Source organism: Nyctereutes procyonoides, unplaced genomic scaffold (assembly GCF_905146905.1).
Source record: "Nyctereutes procyonoides isolate TBG_1078 unplaced genomic scaffold, NYPRO_anot_genome, whole genome shotgun sequence".
Classification (NCBI taxonomy): Eukaryota; Metazoa; Chordata; class Mammalia; order Carnivora; family Canidae; genus Nyctereutes; species Nyctereutes procyonoides.
Window position 1 is genome coordinate 30,615,281 of NW_026575140.1, and position 21,975 is coordinate 30,637,255.

The window sequence follows — 21,975 nt, forward strand, 5'->3', positions numbered from 1 at the left end:
GAGTAGTCAAGAAAAATCATCATCATCATCATGAGCATCATCATCACCATCATTGCCATCATCATCACCACCCTCATCACCATCATCACATCATCCCCCTCATCACAATCACCATCACCATCATCATAGTCACCTTCATCATCATCACCATCACCATCATCATCATCGTAGTCACCTTCATCACCACCATATGAGCACCATTATCACCATCATTATCACCACCATCATCACCATCATCCCCATCATCACCATCTCCATCATCATCATCAGAGTCACCTTCATCGTTATCATAGTCACCATCATCAACTCCATCATCACCACCACCATCACCAACATCATCACCACCACCATCATCATCATCCCCATCATCATCATAGTCACCATCATCATACCCATCATCACCACCATCACCACTGTCATCACTATCATCACCATCATCATCACTATAATTATCAGCTTTAAGAATTTTATTGGTGCTCAGGATCTACCGAGAGATACTTTCTTAGCACACCCAAAAGCTCTGACCCTTCAATGGCCCCCCGTTTTTGACCTGTGATCATCATAGCCCATCTTCCCCAAGCAGCAGCTCATGTGACGTCAAGGCTGCTCACAGCCAATCCAGAGAGTAATCAAGCAGAAAAGCCACTTCCTGTAACGATGCCTTGTCCAAGCTGTTATTCTCAGGCTTGAAGAGGCTTCCGGAACATGCCAAGGAGGGAGGAAGACGTGTCACTTATTGAGTGCCCTGATGCAGAGCAAATACCCAGCTGGCTTGTTACAGTGTGGCCTGAAATTCACCCCAGTCTATAAGCATCAGCCACCATGATGAATTTTACATTTCTAATCTCATTTAACCACCACAACAACGCAGAGAGGTTAATAATATCATCCTAGCTGAACCTAACATTTAAAATATTAAGCACTGTGCAGCTTGAACACTGGAACGGAGGCTGGCTGTGACCACAGAGCCAAGCAGGCATTATGGGTGAGGGGATGAAGCTATATGGGGTGGTGCTGAGAAAGTTCAGGGGCTGTTTCCACCTGGCATGTAGACATTTCAATATTGTAATAGTGTAGTATTTGGGCATGCTGCCTGGATATCAAGCCTGCTCACATAGGTATGCACATAGATGTAGTTCAGAGAGGATTGTCCAAGATCACCCAGCAGGGGAGGGATGGCTCTGTGATCCAGTCCCAGCCAATCAAAGCCAGGGTTCTATCCAGTGTACCACATGGGGGACACTTCAGGGAAAATCACTTCTCCCCCATGTTCGCCCCCACTTCTGAATATGTCAAAAAACAGAACCCCTGGTAGGTTGCAATATTCAAAGACTACCAGTCGCTACCCTGGGTCATTACATTCTTAAATACAGTATAGCTGGTCCCTGAATCTCACCTCTGAAACTGTGCTTATATGAAATGGTCGATTTTGTTTAGCCTTCCAGGGAGTGTGCCTACAGTGACATGCTGCTGGCCACCCTATATCCATTCTCCCCTTCATCCTTAACAACAAAACTTGTGTGTGTGTGTGTGTGTGTGTGTGTGTGTGTGTGTGACAAATGTGCCAGGCCAAAAATACATCTAGCTCAGCCTTTCTTTGTACCTGGGGTGGCCTGTGACACAGTCCTGGCTAGTTACACGCAGACAGGCATTGCTTGATGGGACTTCCCACAAAATTCTCTGGGAGAGTGCTGACCCATTAGCACACACCTTTTACTTTTCTTCTTCTCCTCGTTCCTGCCTGGAATGCAGATGGGATGCAGGAGATGCGGCAGCCATGTTGTCAACCTGAAGTGACAGGTATGTGGGTTGAAGCTACAACCCAAGAATGCCAGAGTGAATGGATGGAAACAGTCTGGGCCTCTGAGGTGTCGTAGACATCCGTACAAACTGGTCTACAGACTTTCTAGCAGGCAAGAACGACAAATCAGTTGTAGCTCAAGCTACAGTTCATTCTAGATTTCTGTAACTTTTGGGCAACGCTGGGAATACCTGAACACAGACTGAGCTTCTTGTCAATTGTCTGGGGAGGAATTTTACTACCCCCACTAAATATCCTAGTCAAAAAGGAGGGACAGAAATCTGGAAGCTAAACAGAGACACACCACGTGGGTTTCACGTCACCCACTGCACATCCTGAGCCCGGCCTACCTCACCAATGCCTAACAGGCATCTCTGGCTGAGTTCTGACCTGGGGTGGGGATGGGATGGAGCTATGGATTCCTTCTCGGCTTTTTGTTCCCAGGTTTCTGAAGGCTTTGCTGAGGGAGCAGGCAAATGCTGAGTCTCCTGGGAGATGGTGATTCCTGGCTCTGGGCTTGATGTCTGGTGCTCCTGAGCTCTCCTTTGTTGCAGGAGCCAACAGAAGGCCCTGGAGAAGGCAGCACAGATCTGCCGTGTCTGGAGCAGGTGTTTAAAAGCTGAATCAGGCCCACGACTTCCCAAATGAGGAGTTTCATTTCTCCCGGCTATATAAAGCGAGGGTAGCAATCCAGGATCTCTTTTCGTGGAGCAACTGTACTAGAATACCTCCCCCCACCACCCCCGGCAGCCCCTCCCACTCACCCACCGCAGAGATCTGCAAAATCAGCGCGGACACTTGTATCCAACTAGAGGAAGCCTATGGTAGCCAGAACAACACTGTGTGTGTGTGTGTGTGTGTGTGTGTGTGTGTGTTTAAGGAACAAGGAATTCAGGTCTTGCCTCCACCACTCATCAGCTGCATGATGTCAGACCAGTTACATCACTTCCCATACTGGTTCTCACATCTTGAAAGTGGGACATAAAGGGGCAACCCGCCTCGGAAGATTAAATTTGATGAGCTACGGAACGCTCCTCCATGTTAGGCACACATTGTTGCCGTTATTAGGAAGAGGCCCATGGTCAGCATCAACGACTTATTAACCTTTTCTTCCTGCAATGAGCATTTATTGTGCAGGGTCCCATGTGCCAGTTGCACCTTCTTAAATGCACCTAATCTCTGTGCTTATAGGATTTACAGCTCAGGGTGGAATTCAGACGATAAACGGATACAGGAGATACAAATGCATTATTGTCCATTGACACCCTTCCGAAGGCCACCAGCTGGATACTGCCTGGTCCTCAGCCCACCTCCCTTCTTAGCTCTGTCTGCTTTCAGGGGCTACAGCGTGTAGCTATATTCCTAGACTTTCTTCCTGCAGGAACCTATGATCCTGTGAATTGCTGTGGAGGGATTGTGTCCGGGTCTCACAAGAGAGTCAGCAGAATAATACTGTTGGAAAGCAGGTGCTACGTCCATGCGTGTCCAGGAGCGTGATACCGTACCCGACAGGAATGGAGTGCCCACCTACTGCCTATGAGAATCTGCTAAGTGCTGCAGGGGCGTGTCAATCCACCTGTGCCCTGAGAGCTTGGTAGGGAGAGGATGACGCATGCACATTTGGGTCAGCTTCCGTTCAGGCAGAGTGCCCAGCATCTTAGGGTCATTCTTAAATTCATCCACTCACTTAGCCAGAATGTGTTCTGTGACTGCTGAATCAGGCAAGTGAGGCGTCTGCTCAGGAGGCTCACTATTTCATTCCAGCGAGTTCCAGAAAACATAGACTGGACAAACATCCCTTTGGAACCTGGACTTGAGATTAGGGGCTGGTGCGATTGCACATTCGCCATGCCCAGATTCCCGGGTCAAATCTCCAGCCCTGAACATCCAGGAGGGATACTTGTTAAACTCTCTGATTGGGGCATCTGCTATTAAAGGTTGTTTGGAAATGGGGAGATGGGCATCTATCCTCATCTGCACAGTATTAAAGAGCGTGAGCACCAATCTAGGGGAGGTGGGTGTTGCAGAGGGAGGCTCTCAGCAAGTAGGGTGACCCTATGTCCCAGTCTCCCTGGGGCTGCTGTCCTGTAGTAACTGTCTACCATGCCCCATCTCCCCCCCCCAAAGTGTCCCAGTTTGGACTGTGTATTTTGTGCTGACCTGATCAACCAAGCACTCCCACATCAAAAGCTACCGGGCATTGGGAAAGCCCACCTGGGGACTATAAACCAGCAGGGTCTTAAGAATGAGAAGCAAAGGTCTACATGGAAACTTGCACATGCCTATATATGGCAGCATGATTCACAATAGCCAAAAGGTGGACGCAATCCCAATGTCCATCAACAGGCAAGTGCATAAACAAGCGTGGTCCATCCACACAGTGGAGAAGTACTTGGTCATAAAAAGAAATGAAGCTCTGACACACACACTACAGCATAGATGAACACATTATGCTAGAGAAAGAAGCCACATACTGTTTATTGATGTAAACTCTCCAGAACAATTTCTTTTGGGAATGATGAAAATCTTCTAAAATTGACCGTGGTGATGGTTGCATATATCTGTGGATATTCCAAATAAACACTGAATTGCACATGTTAAATGGCTGAAATGTTTGGTGTGGGAATTATATCTCGATAAAGCTGTTATACGTTAACTCTACTGGAATTAAAATTAAAAACTTAATAAAAAATCATGCATGGGTGAAAGAGCCATCCAAAGTAAGATAATCCAATAGATTTTAATTTAATATAGGGCAAAAGGCATGGATATGGAATTTCTCATTGCAGCTAAACTTTAGGAAACGACCACTTGTCAAATGTTAGCGGACAATCAAACGAGAAGCCCACGATCGTCTGAAAAGGCAATGTCCTGACTACATATATGTCTGAGGCCAGATTTTCTTCATATATTTTAACCAAAGCAACTAAGAAGCTGAATAAGGACACAGATACGAGAATCCAGATGTCTTATGCAATTTATTTTTAATTTGGAAACATTATTCTTAGTAAAAAAAAAAATGTTCTTTACATCAACAACATTTTTTTTAAGGAGGAAGGAGATGGAGACTCAGTGGCAAGCTACTGGCCTTGGCTAAAGATTGGCATAGTATGATCACTGAACTTGCACAGCTTTTCACGTATTCGTTTATTCCTTCAGAAAATCAATGAATGCCCACTCTCTGCCAGAGTGATGAGGAAGATGTTTATAACTGTATTAATTCTATCTAATATTATAAACTAGTTACCATGTGTCAAGTGCTCTCTGGATTTGAGCTATTTATCCCCCACAGCAGCCCTGCAGTATGAGAATATTATCAGCCCAGGAGAGAGCCCAGGATACGTTCTAGGTATGAGGCATGGCCCTCTGCCACTGTGGCTCATGCCCAGATCCTCCCTGGGAGGCTTGGAGAGGTGGGTATGTGTGTCAGTGGCTGTCACGTCCTTAGCAGGGTATGGATTAGGCATGCAGGGGATGTTTGTGATCATCGATACAGGGGAACATAGGCCCCCTCCCCAGCCTTCCAGATGAGACTTCCAGTGCAAATAATTTAGTTCTGGGGGCAAAGTTAGAAAATCCACTTGGCTGCCCACCTTGCTCATGTCCTGACTCATTTGCTTTGCACCTGCCTATTACCTGGTTGGCCTACTGGGTGGGGCAACCCAGTGGTTAGAGTCAGCTGCCAGACCCGGATCTTGGCAGACAAGCCACCTAGCAGCAGTAAGGCTTCAGGCCAGTGACATCACCCCACACCCTCACCTGCAAAATTGGGATAATGGGTGCATCTCCCTCACAATTGTTGGGAGCTGCTAGGGACTAAATGCTTGTGCTCCCCAAATTCAAATGTTGGAGCCCTATTCCCTAAAGTGTGATGGTATTTAGAGGTGGGGCCTTTGAGAGATGATTAGCATTGGATGAGGTGATGAGGATGTCCCACAAGGATAAAAGAGACCCCAGAGCTCATGCTCTCTGTAGTGCAAGGACCCAGCGAGAAGCCAGGAAGAGGGTTCTTGCCAGGAACAGAGCCCTGGACTCTCAGCTCCGAAGCTGTGAGAGTGACAGGTCTGTTGTCTAAGCCCCCAGGGTGGTATCTGCTGCAGGAGTCGGAGCCCCCAGGACAGGCCCTCAGGGAGCCCACGCAGCCGTCCTCGGGTGCTCTCTGCTCCTCCAGTTGTCTCTTGCAGATTCAGAACCCGGCCAGCATGGGGGCACTGAATTCTGAAATGCACAGAGTGAAGGGCCATCCTGCCTGTTCCATTCAAATCTTTCCCCCACGACGGGCGTGCCTAAGTGAGGTTCCTGGATGGAGACCATATCCCACTGCAGGAGGCTCTGTTCCTATGCTTTTGGCCGAGATGTCCCTTGTTTTTCTGCAGCTCCACAGGGATGGCTCACTGATGTGAGCCTCTTGTGATGTCTGTCACCACGCAGCCTGCCTAGCAGGCAGCTCTCTGTGCTCCTGGGGTGGGGAGGGGAGGCAGACATCAGGGACAGGAGGGTAATGCGGCCAATGACGATTCCCCTGGTGAGGGGTCCACTTCTCCCCTAATCCCACCCCAGGTAGGGGGGGGCTCCAACGACTCAAATGACTGTATCCAGGGGCCAGCAGCATAGAATGGACATGTGACCCTGAGCTGCTATGGAAATTGTCTTGGATTCTAACACACTGAAGTCCCCAGTGGTCCCAGGGGCTCATGTGTGCCATTAATGCATTTTTGCCAGATCTTCAAAAAGTCCAAGGCAGGGAAGAGAAAGCTCAAGGTGAGAGCATTAATTTTCCAAAGCCCTACTTCTTACATGAGCCACTTTCCTGGACCTGATAGGATTCCGACTTCTAGGAAGGGCATGGCACAGGGTTTGAGCATGAAGTCAGAGAGCACTAATTAGCCCTCCCTAACTTCAAAAATAAAATCACCATGCAGTATGATGATCGTGATTATTGTTCCCATTACTACCACCACTCCAATCACTGGTGCTCCAGCCCTTTCATCCCAGAATTTCAAAGCAGAATGCTTTATAAGGAGATGGCTATTCATTTGCACAATGAGAAGCATCTTTTGAAAATGGAGCTTTCAGACTCTTGATGGAAAAAAAAAAAACCTTCTGATTTCTACCCAGCATGATTAATAGGATGACAGAGTCCCTGAGAATGGATGTGTCTGCTAAGTGGGGCCCAGGCACTGATGTCAGAGGCAAAAGGTCCCCACTCGCTGCAGGACGGGGCACCTTGGGTGTCTAAGCTTCTGAAATTCTCTGCAGCCAACTCTGTGTTCCTCACACCCACCCCTTCCCTGGAGCCATGGCATCCGTCGAAGGTCAAGGCACACCAGATCCGTGTTGCAAAGGAGAAACACAGCGATGGTGCGGTTCTGGCCAGACTGCTTGGGTTCCAGCTTGGGCTTTGCTCATGAAATTTCAGTTTTGCTTCCTTGGGCAAGTCTCTTAACCTGTCTGTGCTTCTGTAAAATGAAGTTAATTGACACTAGTTTCTACCCCTTGGGAGTTCTGCATAGTGTATAGGTCCAGCCTATAGGATTGACATAAAGCAGGTACTCGCTATGTTATGGTGACATGGATGATGCTACTTCCTGACTAAAATTCAACAGTGGCTTCCTGCTGCTCCGATACAAGACACACATGGCTCTTTAGGGCCAGGGCCTCTTTCCCCTCCTGCACTGCTTGCCCCACCTCCCACCTGGCCCATCCCTGCCACTGCCTGCACTGTCCCACTTGTCCTTAGGCCTCTCTACTGGCCCGTGGTCCCTGTAGGAGAGTTCCTGCACCTTGTGCTGGTGTTCCTTGGCCAACTCGCCCTGGTCCTGGAGGATTCACTTCATAAGTGTCCCCTCCTCTGGAACATTTCTCTAACCTCCCTGTGAGATGAGATGTCCCATCTCTGTGTGCCCATGGGTCCTCTTCTTAGACATAACCCTTTCTCTTCCATCTTCCTGCATCCCCATCATCATCATCACCATCACCATCATCTGCTGTTCCTCCCGCTGGTCCACTCTTTCCTCCAGGGTGGAACTTGAACTGTGATCTTAGTAGCTGGTCCATGCAGATGCCCTTTCCAGCTCTGCCAGGAATAGACAAGCCTCACCATGGAGTTTGGTGTTCACAAACACCTCTTGGGAAGCTCTTCCCCTTTCATAGGGTGTCTCAGGGGTCATGGAGAGATGGCATGGAAGCGCCCCTTGAGGCCTGGCTCCTTGAGGGTGCTGAGTGGTGGTGGTGCACTGGATGCCTGGATGGATGAGCAGGGATGTAAGCGGTTGGCTAGGTGTTCAGGGGGAAGTGCAGGTCATCCATGCAAAGGCTGGGGGGAGGCTATTTCCATCTACTCTGTCTTGCAGGAAAGGCCCCCTGGGGCACCTGGCAGACCCACTCTCCTGTGTCATCATAAAACCTTCTGACACATTAATGGAAGTCATTTCCAGGGAGGTCCCCAATGAGCAGACATCTCCTTTCATTGTTGTTAAAGATCATAAATGGCAAATACATCCTGGAAGCATATAGCACACAGGGATTTTGCTAAATGCCAGGCTTTTGACTGCTCTTTGGGAGTAACTGGCTGAGAACAAGACGCTGGTTTAGCCAGGAAGGGAAGGCAGATAGGGGTTGCTTGCAGACAGGATCTCCACGCAGCTCTGCCTCTCTGACACCAGTATTGTACAAGCAGGCAAATTCTCATAAATTGCCTTTATGTGCCCAAGGAAGATTATGCTATTTTGGGCTCTGGAGACTTTTAAAAACAAATGAAAAGCAAAGCACAATAGCTCAGGATGTGTGACTCACTCTAGAGGAAAGCAAGCCTACCTTCTAGGAGAAGAGAGACTAAAAGTATAGAGAAACGGGGTCCCTGTGGGAGGACAGGCCATGGGGGCTTGGCCCTGGAGAAGTAGTGGAGACATCTGCTCATTGTGAACTAACACCATCATCCCCACTGGTGTCCACACTTCCCTCCCAACTCCAGGTCATGCAGGTGACTAATGAGCAATGATGTAGGACCTTCTGGAAACTGAGGGATAGTTGATGGGATGGTGGGAGGTGGTGGCACCCCCTAAACTCTCCAGTGCAGATGGAATGCTGGGAGACCTGAGTTCTGCTTGGTCTCTTCCTGCTACAAGGGTGTGAGAGGGGGGCAGGAACCCCAAAGCCAGAGCCCTTCCTAGAGTTCTAGGTAATCTGTGTCTCAGATTCCCAGCTAAAATAGCATCCCATGGGTGGTGGGACTGCCAGAGAGGGGATGTAGCTCTGTGTTCCATGTCGTGGGGACAAGGTGGGAGAACCAACCTCCATGACAGATCACAGCCTACCTTCTCCCTGGGACCACCTGTCCACACTTCTCAGAAGCAGTGCTGGGCATGTCCAGCCTCCAGGGTGTGACCTGCCAGCCCCTAGGTCGGTACCCTGGGTGGGTGCTCTGCATCTACCCAGCTGCATGGAGTAAAGTCTCAGCCTCCCCTGGGGTCCATCTCTACATTCCCTCTGAACCTTCTCAAGAAGCTCAATGTCAGGGACTCAGCAAGCACCCCTGAAACCATTTATTCATGGATCTGGATGGCCCCCAACTATGTGTCCACACTTAGTAGGACCTGGGAGTGCACCAGTGCCCCCAGGAGACATCTACTTGGGTGTGGGGGTGGGAAGCAAATAGTCAGTGATGGAAGATAATGCAAAGGTACCTTATAGACATAGAAGGTCAGGTGAGAGATGGTCCCCACAAAGTCCCCATGTCCTGACCCCCAGAACTCAGGAATATATGACCTTACACGGCCAAGGGACTTTGCAGAGGTGTTTAGTATGGCCCTGGATCATTGGTTGGGCCCCATGTCATCAAAGAGGCCCTCCTGAGAGAGAGACTGGGGGTCAGAACCAAAGATAGATTGGAAGATGTTTCCCTGATGGCTGTGAGGAGCATGGATGGGTCCACCAACCAAAGAGGCCAGCAACCTCTGGAAACTGGAAAGACAAGACAAATTTCTCTCCTGGAGCTTCCAGAGGGCATGCAGTCCTGCTGACACCTTCAATTCAGGACTTCTGGCCTCTAGAACTGCAAGATAATAAGTCTGTGCTGCTAAGTCCCTAGTCTGTGGGCTTTGACTAGAGCAGCAACTGGAAACTAATAACCTCCCCCCCCACACACAAACACAAAAAAAGTCCATGAGTGAGGGACTGGGATCAGAAGGATGAGCTCATGGCTGCTTCAGGCAGGAGACCGGATGGGTGAGGAGGGGTCAGCCCAGCACTGCTGAGGCTGGAGGCAGAGTCTCCTGCCAGTGGAGGCAGCAAGCACCAGGGTGGGTGGGCAGATGAGCATATGGCAGTGCAACCAGAGGTCACGGCTGGAGTGCTGGTCTCCACGCCCTGCCCCGGTTCAGCCTCCTGTCCAGCCCCAGACAGTCTCACAACTCCTGCCCACAACCTGGTCACAAGACTACAGACTATTTCTCTGAGTGTCCTGAAATGTTGTCTCCTGGTTTCAGGGTCTTTTAGAGAGGGTATGGGCTGGCCGTGGCAGGGGCTCCCATGGAGTGCGGGGCCATAAAGAATTTAGTCCTGCCCTGAGAGTGGTCTGGCCCTTGTGCTTGGCTTCTGAGAGGTGACATGTGTCGTCCTGATAGGAGGGCCTTTGTTTAAAGTGGGGCTGGCCACATCAGAAACATCAACATGGGACTGGCTGGGGCGTGGGGGTTGGGGGTTGGTTCCTACAGTATCACCCAACCTGGTGACAGAGAAGTCCATGGCCATCAATCGCCAATCCATTAATCGTCGCTCGGTTGTGCCCACCTCATGGAGCCCTGATAAAGCCCCAGGCTCAGGTGAGCCTGCCTGGTTGGTGACATCCAATGTATGCTGTCACTCGTTGGTGCTGAGAGGGTGGATGTGTCCTGCCCCCATGGGGAGAGGGCAATGCAAGCTATGCCCACATGCCTATGCCCTGGGCTGGTTCTACTTACACCCCGGCAGTGTAGACCATAGTTGTGAGTGCACCATGATAGTGGGTTCCAGGCCTTTCTAACAAGTTATCCAACCAACGGTGGTTTGGGGATCCCCCCAACTATAGGGGCCCATGTCAGAAGTGGGGTCAGTCTCTCCCTCTGACCTTAGCAGTGTCGCTCGCTTTAGGTACCCCGCCCCTGTGTAGGAGGTCACACTGCTCCTGAAAGGATGCCCAACATTAACCCCAGGCCCCAAGTACCAGCCTCCTCGCACAGGGCAGAGGGTCGCAGGAACCCTCAGCCTTCCCCATCCCCAAAAGGGTTCCAACAGCTGCTTCCACGTTCGGGTCCTCCTCTGCTCATCATTATGGCTCATGATGGAGTCTTCTCTCGAAGAAATGTGAATTAGAAATAGCTCCAGTGGCTGACCACCTCAAAAATGCAAATCAGTATAATTTCAATCAATACATGCAGCACTGAGCATTAAAAATGCAAATTTCCTGCTGTGCAGAGAGCAAGGAAGAACAGTGCCTTGTTTAGAAAGAAAACTCAGGGGCAGGAGGACCTTTCTGGATCCCACCAGAAACTCAGCCCTTGATTGGGACGGAGGAAGAAGGTGTGGCACAGCCGGGGCCCGGGACGGTGGCCACGTCCTGCTGCACTAGCTCAGCTGTGCTGTCAGGAAATTGGGCTCAGCTGGCAGGCCAGAGCGCACCCCAGTGCCCCCTCACTGAGAGGGAAGAGGGCCCACCTTCGTGCACCCTCGCCAGCCTGCTTACTCCCTGTGGCCCTCCATTCACCACCACTTCCTCAAGCCAGAAGTGAGCGTGCGGTGCTTGGAGGGCCTCCAGCTCCCCGGGGAAGCAGGAGCAAGAGGTGGCGTGGGGGCCACTCCTGGGGGGACACACCCCAAGGGAGCCCAGATAGGGAGCTCTGGGGACCCTGACTAGAGCCCAGCCCGCACCCCTGGTACGTCTGGGGGAAGGTTCACCTCTGTCCTCTCTGGGTCAACACACCAAACCCATGAAGCTAATTTCACGGAGCCACGTCTTCCTCATCTTCCTCTAGGAAGCCCTCCTCCCCCCTTCCCTGCACCACACACCTTGTTTTGCAGCACATTGCAGCTGCTGTGTGTCCGTCCACGTCTTGACTTCTGATGGTTCCGCCTGTGTCTAGGTCCTCGAGGGCAGCCATCACCTGTGCTTTGCTCTTACACGCACCTTGCAGTGTCCTAACATTAATGAATGGAGCCCATCCAGTCTGTCCAGGCACTTGGAAGGACAGATTCCAGGTTCCACGGTGAGTGGTCTGGTGCACCCCTGCATGCAAACAGCACCCCTCCTGGGTAGCTAACTGGCTGCTTCTTGAGCTCTTGCAGGGGCAGGAAACTCGGCATCTGCATTTCTACCTGTACCGTGTAACAAATCACCACAAATTCAGCAGGTTAAATGGCACCCACTTATTATCCCCTACTTGGTGCGGGTCTGGAGTCCAGGCTCGTCCTCTGGGCAGGTCTCCCAATGCTGTAATCAAGGTATCAGTGGAGTCTGGGGGGGGGTTCTCACCTGAGGGTAGGGTCCTCACAGTTGTTGGAAGCTCCCACAGTTCCAAGTTGTTGGAGCTCCCACAGTTGTTGGAAGAATTTGGTTCCTTGCTGCTGTAGAGCTCATAGTTCCTTCCACAAAGCCAGTGGGAGAGACGGTTCCTGCCTCAGGAAGGCCCCTTTGTAAGAACCTTTACTTGATTAGGCCAGGCCCAATCAGGATAACCTCCCTTTTTTTTTTTTAAGATTGTATTTATTTATTCATGAGAGACACACACACACACACACATAGGGAGAGAGAGAGAAGCAGAGGAGAAGGAGGCTCCATGCAGGGAGCCCAACGTGGGACTCGATCCCAGGACTCCAGGACCATGCCCTGGGCCAAAGGCAGTCACTAAACTGCTGAGCCATCCAGGGATCCCCGATAACCTCTCTTTTAATGAGCTTGAGCTCAGATGATCAGGGACGTCCACGACACCCACAGAGCCCTGTCTGTAGTCTATGGGTGAGAAGCTAGTCACAGGTTCTGGCTGTACTCAGGGTATGACCCCATCGTGGGGCCATCTCAGAATCCTGCCCGCACAGCATGTCCCAGGGCAGTCCGTCCCTTGGGCTATTTCCTTCCCATGTTTGGACCCCTCATCACTGTCTGTAACCTTGGAGGTTCTGGCCTGACCCCTCTTCTGCCCCTGTACTGCCCGACCCAGGATGCCCCCAGACGCTCTGCACTCTGCTCAGGTCCGCCCCAGGCCTCACCCTACCTTACCCCCCAGGGCACCTCCCCAGCCCACCTCAGGCCTCCCCACCCCAGGGCATCCCCAGGGCCTTGCTTCCCTCACTTCCTGTCCACTCTGAAAACCGAAGCAAAGGCCTCCCCACACTGAGCTTCCTCCTCCGTTTCCAGCCTGAGGAGCTCTGCAGACACTGTCCCCTCCAGGCTTGGACTCGAGACTCTGCTCTGCTTCCAGGGCCATTCTCAGCTCCTGCACCTATCTGCTCCTGTCCAGCCCACCTCCCACTCCCCAGAGCAGTGCTCTGGCCGGCCCGCACTGACAGGGGCAGCACTGTCCCACACCTGGGCCTGCCCCGTCCCCTTGTGTGGCTATCTGCTTGTTTCCTGTATGTCTGGGACCCTGGGAGGGCAACCAAGACTCAATGCTAGCTTGAGAGGTCTTGCCTATGGTCTGCAGCCCCGTCCCTTAGAACCATCCTGTCCTGTCAAATGGACGTTCTTTTGGGGAAGAGGAACCTGAGAAATTGAGAGGAGCTGAGGCCTGCCTCGGTCTAGGATTGCGAAATAACACACAGGCTCTGTTGAATTTAAATTTCAGATAAACGATACGTATTTTTTTATAAATATATCCCCAATATTCCACAGGCTATACCTACATCAGAATGTACTTGTGGTTTATCTGCAATTCAAATTTAGCCGGGCATCCTGTATCTCACAGCTGGTGACAAACAAGGGAGCAGGAACTGGAGCCCAGATCCATCTCCAGAGGCCAGGCTCTCCCCCTTGCTTTGCAATCTTCTTGAGGACACAGACATGTTGACATCTGTCACCCTGCTTTCCTCTGCCTGCCAGTGGGGTCCTCAGTCATAGCCGTGGTCGCCTAGAGGCAAGAGCCAAATGCCTGTGGATGAGTCGGATGAGACAGCAGGCTTTGGCTGCTGGGGGTGGCAAGATGACATTCCTGCTGGTGTTGTCCTGATGACCCTACAGACTAGTGTCCCCCCCCCGCCACCCCCAGATGTATACATCAAAACCCTGATCCCCAGTATGCTGGTGTTAAGAGGTAGAGACTTTGTGAATGGGATTAGTGCCCTTATAGGATGAGACAGGAGAGAGGGTCTCTCTCCACCGTGTGTGGGCATGGCCAGATGGCAGCCGTCTGTAAGCCTGGAAACGAGCCCTCACCAGGCACCCAATGTGCCGGTACCTCCATCTAGGGGCTTCCCAACCTCCAGAACTGTGAGCAATAAACGTCAGTGGCCTAAGCCCATGGGCTGTGGTGTTCTGCTACAGCGGCCAGCAGACTGGGACCACCGCCCCCATGCACCAGCTACCTGCAGAGGCCGGCTGCCTCCCCTCCAGAAGCCCACAGCCTTGTTCTCTGCCGGAGCTGTTTATCAATGCAGAGCAGGCCTGTTCCATTAAACCCTCAAACAGAAAGTTATGGGGCCCCGTCATTTCCATGATCTGTCTCTGCTGGGAGTGGAGCACCTTTTAGTCCCTGGCACACCACCACCCATCTTGAGACATCGTACTTAAATGATTAAGCCGACAAACAGTTTTATTTCCTCCAGCAGCTGACAATTCCACAAAATGGAGAGATTTTAATTTGAAGTGGCACAATAAAAATCCTTCCCCGTTACTTCAGAACTCAGCGAGAGGCTCTGACGAGAGCCCCAGGGGCCGGCTGCTCGGGAGGTAGGGAGGCCGCCGCCCCCGCGTGCACGACAGGCCCGCCCGCCCACCCCACGGAGCCCACTTCAGGAGGGGCGTCGAGGGCCATGCATAGGTGGCCCCGGCCAGTGTCCCCACACCCAGCGACTTCTCATCCTGGAACACCTCTAAATGCACGCTGTTTGGCAATGCAGAGCTTTTTTTAGAGTGTCTTCAATGTCCATGTAGGTGGTGGGACGGTCGGCTGACTGTCCATGTGCGGCTGGTCCCAGCTTCCGAGCTGCCCGTCCCCAGCACAGCCGTGAGGACATCGACTCCTCTGTGCCTGGTGGAGGTGGAGCTGCTCATCCCCTGTGGCCACAGAGGAAGCCCCGGGGGCTGCTGCTCTCAGCTGCATCCTGGAAGGAGGAGCAGCCCCTGCCAGCCCACAGGGATCACAGGCTGCATGGGCGGGTGCTGCACGCAGGGGGAGACCGAGGCCACCACGCCCCCGCCGCCATGTGTCCAGCCTTTCCTTGCCATCCATCCCCTGGGCTGGCCAAGAGAACTATCTTGGGCTGCTGTCCCCGCTCCCATCCTGCCCCTCCTGAGCCAGGTGCGCTGGCAAACAGGCCGCCTGGAGAGAGGAAGGTAAAGAGGAGTCCTGCTTTGCAGTCTCTGCCGAGGCCCGTGATGACACACTCCTGTCCACTCCCACTCCAGCTTCCAACCCGCTCACCACGAAAGTGGCTATCCGACAGTCGGCTGTGCGGACCTATGCGGGCTGCCTCTGATCGCTACCATCCCCGGATGGCAGGTCCCCTGAGTGAGCCCAATCACTGAACTTGTTCTGCCTCTGCCCCAGGATGGGGGGTCCATGTCTTCTCCACCATCCTGCCCCCGCAGCGCCAGGATGAGGACATCCAGTGAACGGGTCCCCCACCCACCCCTGGTGATGCAGACCACCCACCCTGCCTTCTCCCAGACCCCGCCCTCACCAGGCATGCCCACCTTGGGCTCCAAGCTCCAACAGCACACAGCCTGCCGTCTGTACCCCACCTTCCAGAGGTGGTCCTCTAATGTCCTGGCTCCCATGCCGCCCTGCTCCCTGTAGCATCAGCACGGGTGGCCTTCATCAGGAAGCCCCACTAACCACTCACCTCTTGGCCAAATTTAAAGACCCCCTCAACGCAGCACAGGTGCCAGAACCTTCCCTGCTCTAGGTTCTGTAATTACCTGTCCTGTTTCCCCTATATGAGTGGTCTCGGCGGCAGTCCCGTGTCTCTAAACACCATCCTGGTGTCCAGGAGCATAATTGCTTGGTAAACCTCTGCCGAATGAAAGGATGGGGTCTCCCCAGGCCACACACATGACATTAGGGGTAGTAGGAGACTTTGGCAGGAAATCCCCTGAAGCTATTTGATCACTTCCTCTCTGGGATTAGCTCTGGTCCTCTGTTCTCTCCCTGGACTCACTTGGGCAGGCCCCAGAACACCGTGCATTTGGCTCTGCCACGCACATAATAGGTGCTCAATCAAAGCACAATCAGTGAGAAGGTGAAGGGCAGTCTCCCATGAGATGGTTCAGTTTTTTCGGTCATTTACAGACCGGATGGTCACGGAGAGAAGGGATTACAGGCTTGCTCTGCATCTGCTCTTCTCGTCACAGAAACACATGGAATGAAAGCATCTCCATTAATTGCCATGGATCTGTCTGGAAAGTCTTCCTGTTTATATAATTTGGGCAAATTGTCCTGTATCCTCTCTCAACGCATGTCTGCGTGCAATGTGCCTTGGGAAGGTATTGATTTATTTTCTGTTGTGAGACTAGCCCCCTGTGAGTGTCTGCTTCCTGCAGGTGCACGGATGTGGCCTTCCTAGGGCAGCAGAAGTGTCTCAAGTCCATTCCCTCCCCAGAAGGGACTCCCATGCTCCTGCCCACGAGCAGGAAGCCTGGAGGGAGATGCACTTACTTCAGGTCCCCTGGCTGTGCCTCAGGAGTGAGGAAGCAGGGTCTTTAGGGGGAAGCCAGACAAATAAACAGAGGTGCTGGTCATGGGGATTAGGGGGCACCAGAGGCTCCACACAGAGGGCAGGGGTTGTCCCCAAGCAAGCCAGGGAAGGGACAGCAAGTTGAGTCAAAAGGTCACCTGGACATGGATTCTGGAGTCAAGCACACGTGGGTTTAAAGCTCTAACCTGAGAGAAGCAGCCATGTGACCCAGGCAGAAACAGAGAAAGCATCTGGGCTTCAATTTGTTCACCTGCAAAACCTAGGGGGAAGAGGGGTGACCTGCCCAAAGTGGGTGGTGTTTGCACAGCATCCCTCCCAGGGAACCACACCCCTGAACATGCTGTGGGTCCTGATGAGAATGCCTCTAGAGCTGCACCCCAGAAGCTCTTCTTCCCACATGGAGGAGGAGGAGACATAAGCAGAGCAGGGTCAGTGGGAGCCCACCCGGCTATGATCACAGGCCAGAGGAGAGGGCTCCAGAAATTGCTGTGTATTCACACAATTCCTTTCCTTCTGCACACATGCCAGCCAGATTTCCTGGCCTCCCTTTCTGTAGACAAGGCCGTGTGTCTGCCAGCCAATGGATGCTGGACAGAGAGGTGGCATCCATATCCAGGCCTGGCTGCCATCAAACCTTCCCAAGGAAGCCCTTCCATGGGCTCCCCCGTTCTGGTGGCTGGGGGGGAGAAGGTCCCCTGGGTGGCCTCAGGGGCAATGTGTTGAAAAGGGAAGAGCCCAGAAAGAGTCTGGGCCCATGGGACAATGCTATGAAAAGCTTCAGAAAAGCTACTCCCAGATGAGGCCAAGACACCAGGCCCTGACATCTGGGGCTAAACAGAGGGAACAGCTGGATAGAGAATAAGCCTGGCCTGTCTGTGCAAAGAGTTCCTGTGAGGATCAAGATCCTACAGTGAGCATCTTGACCTGTGAGTGGTCAGGAGAAGCCCCAGACACAAGGTTTGGGTTCAGGGACCAGCCTATGGGGGGCTAGCTGTACCCCAGGCAACCCAGACACAAGGTGAAGACTCACTCTGTCTCTTCAGGGAGTTTGGGTTGCTTTTCTTCCAGAGTCATGGTGGGAGCACTCTGAGGCTGGCTGTAAAGCACACAGCACGGCAGGTCACTGGTTCTGACAGATCCAGGCTCGTAGCCTCTGGTAAAGGCTGGCGTCCTCATTACAGGGGTGAAGGAGCTCTCTGGGCTCTCTTTTATAGGGGCACCAATCCCACTCACAAGGGACCCACTCTTAGGACCTAATTACCTCCCAAAGGCCCACCTCCAAATACCAAAACACTGGAACTTAGAATTTTAACATAGATTTGGAGGCCACACAAACATGTGGTCACAGCAGTGACCTTAGTCCTGGTCTATACCTGTTGCCACTGCACCTTGTCAGTTTGGCTTTTGTGCCAGATTTTTCACTTTCTAACCAAACATCACAGTGAACATTCACATTAAAGTAAGTAAGTGTAGTCTGTAGTCTGATAAAGCCACCTTTCAGTCCCTGGCTTCTGTGATTGTCTTGTAGCTGGTGCATTTTAAAATAACATGTGGTCCAAGCTGAAAGACCAGCAGTGATGATAGCCTGTTCTTGACCCTTTCCAGACCCCATGTCTGTCTCTCCTGCTTCCCAGCAGGGGCAACACTTGGTGGACAGCCAGGTGTGCTATGGTCCATGCCAACACCCCAAACTCCTCAAAGTCCCCAGTTGGCAGTCAGTCACTGGGATCGGTAGGACATTACAAACCAAACGTGAAGGTTGAGGCAAGCCAAGCCGTCCTGCCGTAGAACATACAGACAGGGAGCAGCAGGCATGCTCTTGCCACAAACGATCCTTTCTTTATTGCAAGGATAAAGACACAACCAAGTATTCATTTTATTGTTTGCTAATGCTTTTAAAATTTTGCAATAAACCCCTTTGGCAGCAATGAGCTAAAATAATGAAAGTACACGTTTATTGAAAACCAAGTACTGAACTCCTCATGGTCATTAAAATTATGCTGAAGCTGGAGTTTGCGCAAAATGCTCATTCACGTTGTCCACGGACCCTAGCAAGGACACCGATCACACAGCAGCTTCTGCATCCAACGTTAGTTGTCGCTTGAGGAGGACCTTGCCCCGAGTTGGGATCCCACCATATGTGGCTGCAGTTCTCCTGCACATCATACCTTGAAGCATCATTTTTCTTTTAGATTACAGGCTGTGCTTCCAAACTCAGTCTGCTCATTTCAGCTTCTAATTTTTCTTGTGCACGCGTGAAAGGTGAGCAGTTAGCGGTTCATATGCCAGTGCCACTAGCAGAAGAAAGACTTTGTAAACTTGTCAAGGAAGCTCATATTAAAGGATGACATCAGATACTTCAGACAGGAAATCAGTAAATTCCAAGAACCGCTCAAAGTTTTATTTTTTTTATTTTTTTTTCCGCTCAAAGTTTTAAATCCCACTTATGAACCAAAAATGCAGCTTTCAGAATTTCATCCTGTTGGAGGCAACACACCTGAGACTATTGTGAGCGCTGTTGCAAATTCACTTAAGAAGTTCCTTGCTGAAGATAAAATTATTTGTTTTATTGCGGTGATAGTATGTATACGTGTGTGATACAAGTTTCAGGATAAAAGACATGTTCTGATGGTAAGAAAAGTGTGGAACAGGAAGGAAGGAGGAACACATAATTCAAAATTGTGTCCACTGAGTTGAGACAATCTAACAACCAAGTCGCATAAATTGTCCTTGACAAATTATAAATATTTATATGCATTCAAAGTAGCTAAATAGCAACATGTTAGAACAAGAAGATGCTGAATTAAAATGAATTTTTTAAAAAATACTCTTCCATGTGGCAATGTGTGCTCTTCTTTCTGTTTACCATGAAGAAGATTGTGGAAATGTGTGAGCCTTTGGAGAACTTCTTTGTAAATCAATCTGAGTGTCCTGTGATGGCATGAAAACTTTTATAAATAAATCCTCTGAATTGTTGGTTGCATCAAACCAGTTAACAACAATGACAATCACAACAGAAACTCCCGCTTTGGAGCCTTTGAGAAAATTATAATTATTGAAAACAAAGCTTGCAAACAGGAAGACGTTTTATTTATCAATATACAAGAGGAAGGGGTGTGTGGAGAGAAATGAATCAAGACAAATCCTGACAATATGTAGGATTTGGTTTGGAAATGATAGGATTGTGCTTTGGAATAGCTCAAGTAGTCGACAGCATCTTTTAATGAAGCTCTAATTTTAATTAAGCAAATTAGTATCCTGTACTAAAATGGAACAAAATTAAAATATCTGCAAGTTTGCTGCATCTAAATATAAAGGAACATTCAAGACAATCATACATGAGAACAACAGCAAAACAATTTATTTGACGAGTTTTTATCTTGTAAGAATATTTGTCAAAGAAAGCTTCTCAGGGTGGTAGCAAGAAGCCAGACTCTGTAGATGCATTTGGGTGAAATATTTACACATCTCAATGCAGAGAAAAAAATAGCTGTGAACATCTCCTCTATGGAGCTGAATTTGCTCTGAGCTTACCAGGTACCCCTGCACCTGCAGAGAGAAAATTATCTCAATTAAAAATGTTATGGTCTAACAGAGAGGAGTCATCTTAAGGTGTCAACAATTTCAAATGTACTAACAAAAAAATTACAGCTTTGAGGAAGGGCGTAAGCAGTTTTACGGAAAAATTTTAAATGTTAACATTCTAATGAAAAATGTTATTCTTTAGAAAAATCCCAGTGGGTTCAAAAATATAATAAAACCCACTTAGTTAAAAAAATACCTCAAAAACATATACCTGTAATTATTTTTAGTGCCCCCTTCACCCTGAAACATGCCCCAGTTTGGTGGCAGACTGAATAATCTGCCTGCTTGTCTGCCACAAAGATTTTCAGACTTTGGAATCTCCCGGCAGCTTATTCCATTCTGACGCAGGGAACCTGAGACCTACGTCATTGCTGTGTCTTCAATCAGGGTGTTTTTTATATTTATAATATAAAAATTTTTATATTTATAATACCGTGGGATGCTAAGATCTTAGGTGCACAATTCAACAAGCTCTGACCTGTGTGTACACCCGTATGACCAACACCCAGCCAGGATATGGAATGTTTCCATCACTCTGGAAAATTCTTTATGCCCCTTTGCCATTAATCCCTGACCTTCTAGGTGACCGCTCTTCCTGTTATCTGAACGCAGAAGGATCTGGGTTGGGCCCTGGCTCAGTCATGGGCTGGCTGTGTACGGTAACTTGGATAGATGCTCAATCTTTCCAAATGTGGACCCTCCATCCATGGAATAAAGACTAAGGGTTGTTGAGAGATGCCACGAGTTAAGGTGTTGGCACGGTGTTGGGCATACAATTGGCGCTGAGTAAACCAGAGCACGGTCAGTGGTGATTGCGGATGGAGCAGAACAGCTTCGCACCAGTGCAGGATGCTACCACTATGGAGAGTCCGAGAGAATGAGATTCCACAAGCAGTTCCGTCATGGTGTCCTGCTCTGCCCTCCTGTCTGCCAGATGCCCTACCTGTCTGCCCTCCACCCCCCACCCCCACCCCGACCTGTCTTCTTGACACAAAGACTTGTGGCCATCTCCACCGCCTGGAGCTCTATCCTCTCCCTAAAAGCTCTTCTCTGCTGACACTCCAAGAAGGAGCCAGGTCCCCACCCGCCATGCATAAGTCCCCCTCCTGCAGCCCCTTGCCATGGCCCACGGGACACGCGGTACTAGTTGCCCCATAAAGATAAGCCCAATGTCCCTGTTGCATGTTGCCCTTGGTGTTCCAGCCACCGGACACAAACAGAAAGACACAAGACAAGTGAGCCTCCGCACAATGGACCCACTGATCTGTGTCACCGTGCTCTCCACCGCCGTGATTAGTTCATCAGAACACCGTGCTTACGGGGGCCCATGAAGGGCTGTTTTACAAACTGAATGCTAAGCTATCCTACATGGGAAACAGGGAACCCTACTGTGCCCACTTTACGGATGACAAAACAAGCTCAGTAAAGGTTGGCCGCCCACACCACCAGCTGAAACGTGCTGGATCGAGACCGTGAGCTGGCTCTGTCCTGCCCAGCCTGACGGAGATGTGGGTGTGCACATCCTGTCTGCGTCTCATCCTTCACTGGGCTCCAAAACCACCTGGGAGTATTCCCTGGCCTGGTTCCCAGGAACCCAAATTCAGCAGGTCTGCCTGTGACAGTCTGTCTGCCTGCTTGGAGTCCCGAGGAGATTCTAAGGCAAGGGACGCAGGTGCCGCCAGGCTTGGGTCTCCCAGTCTGGAGTG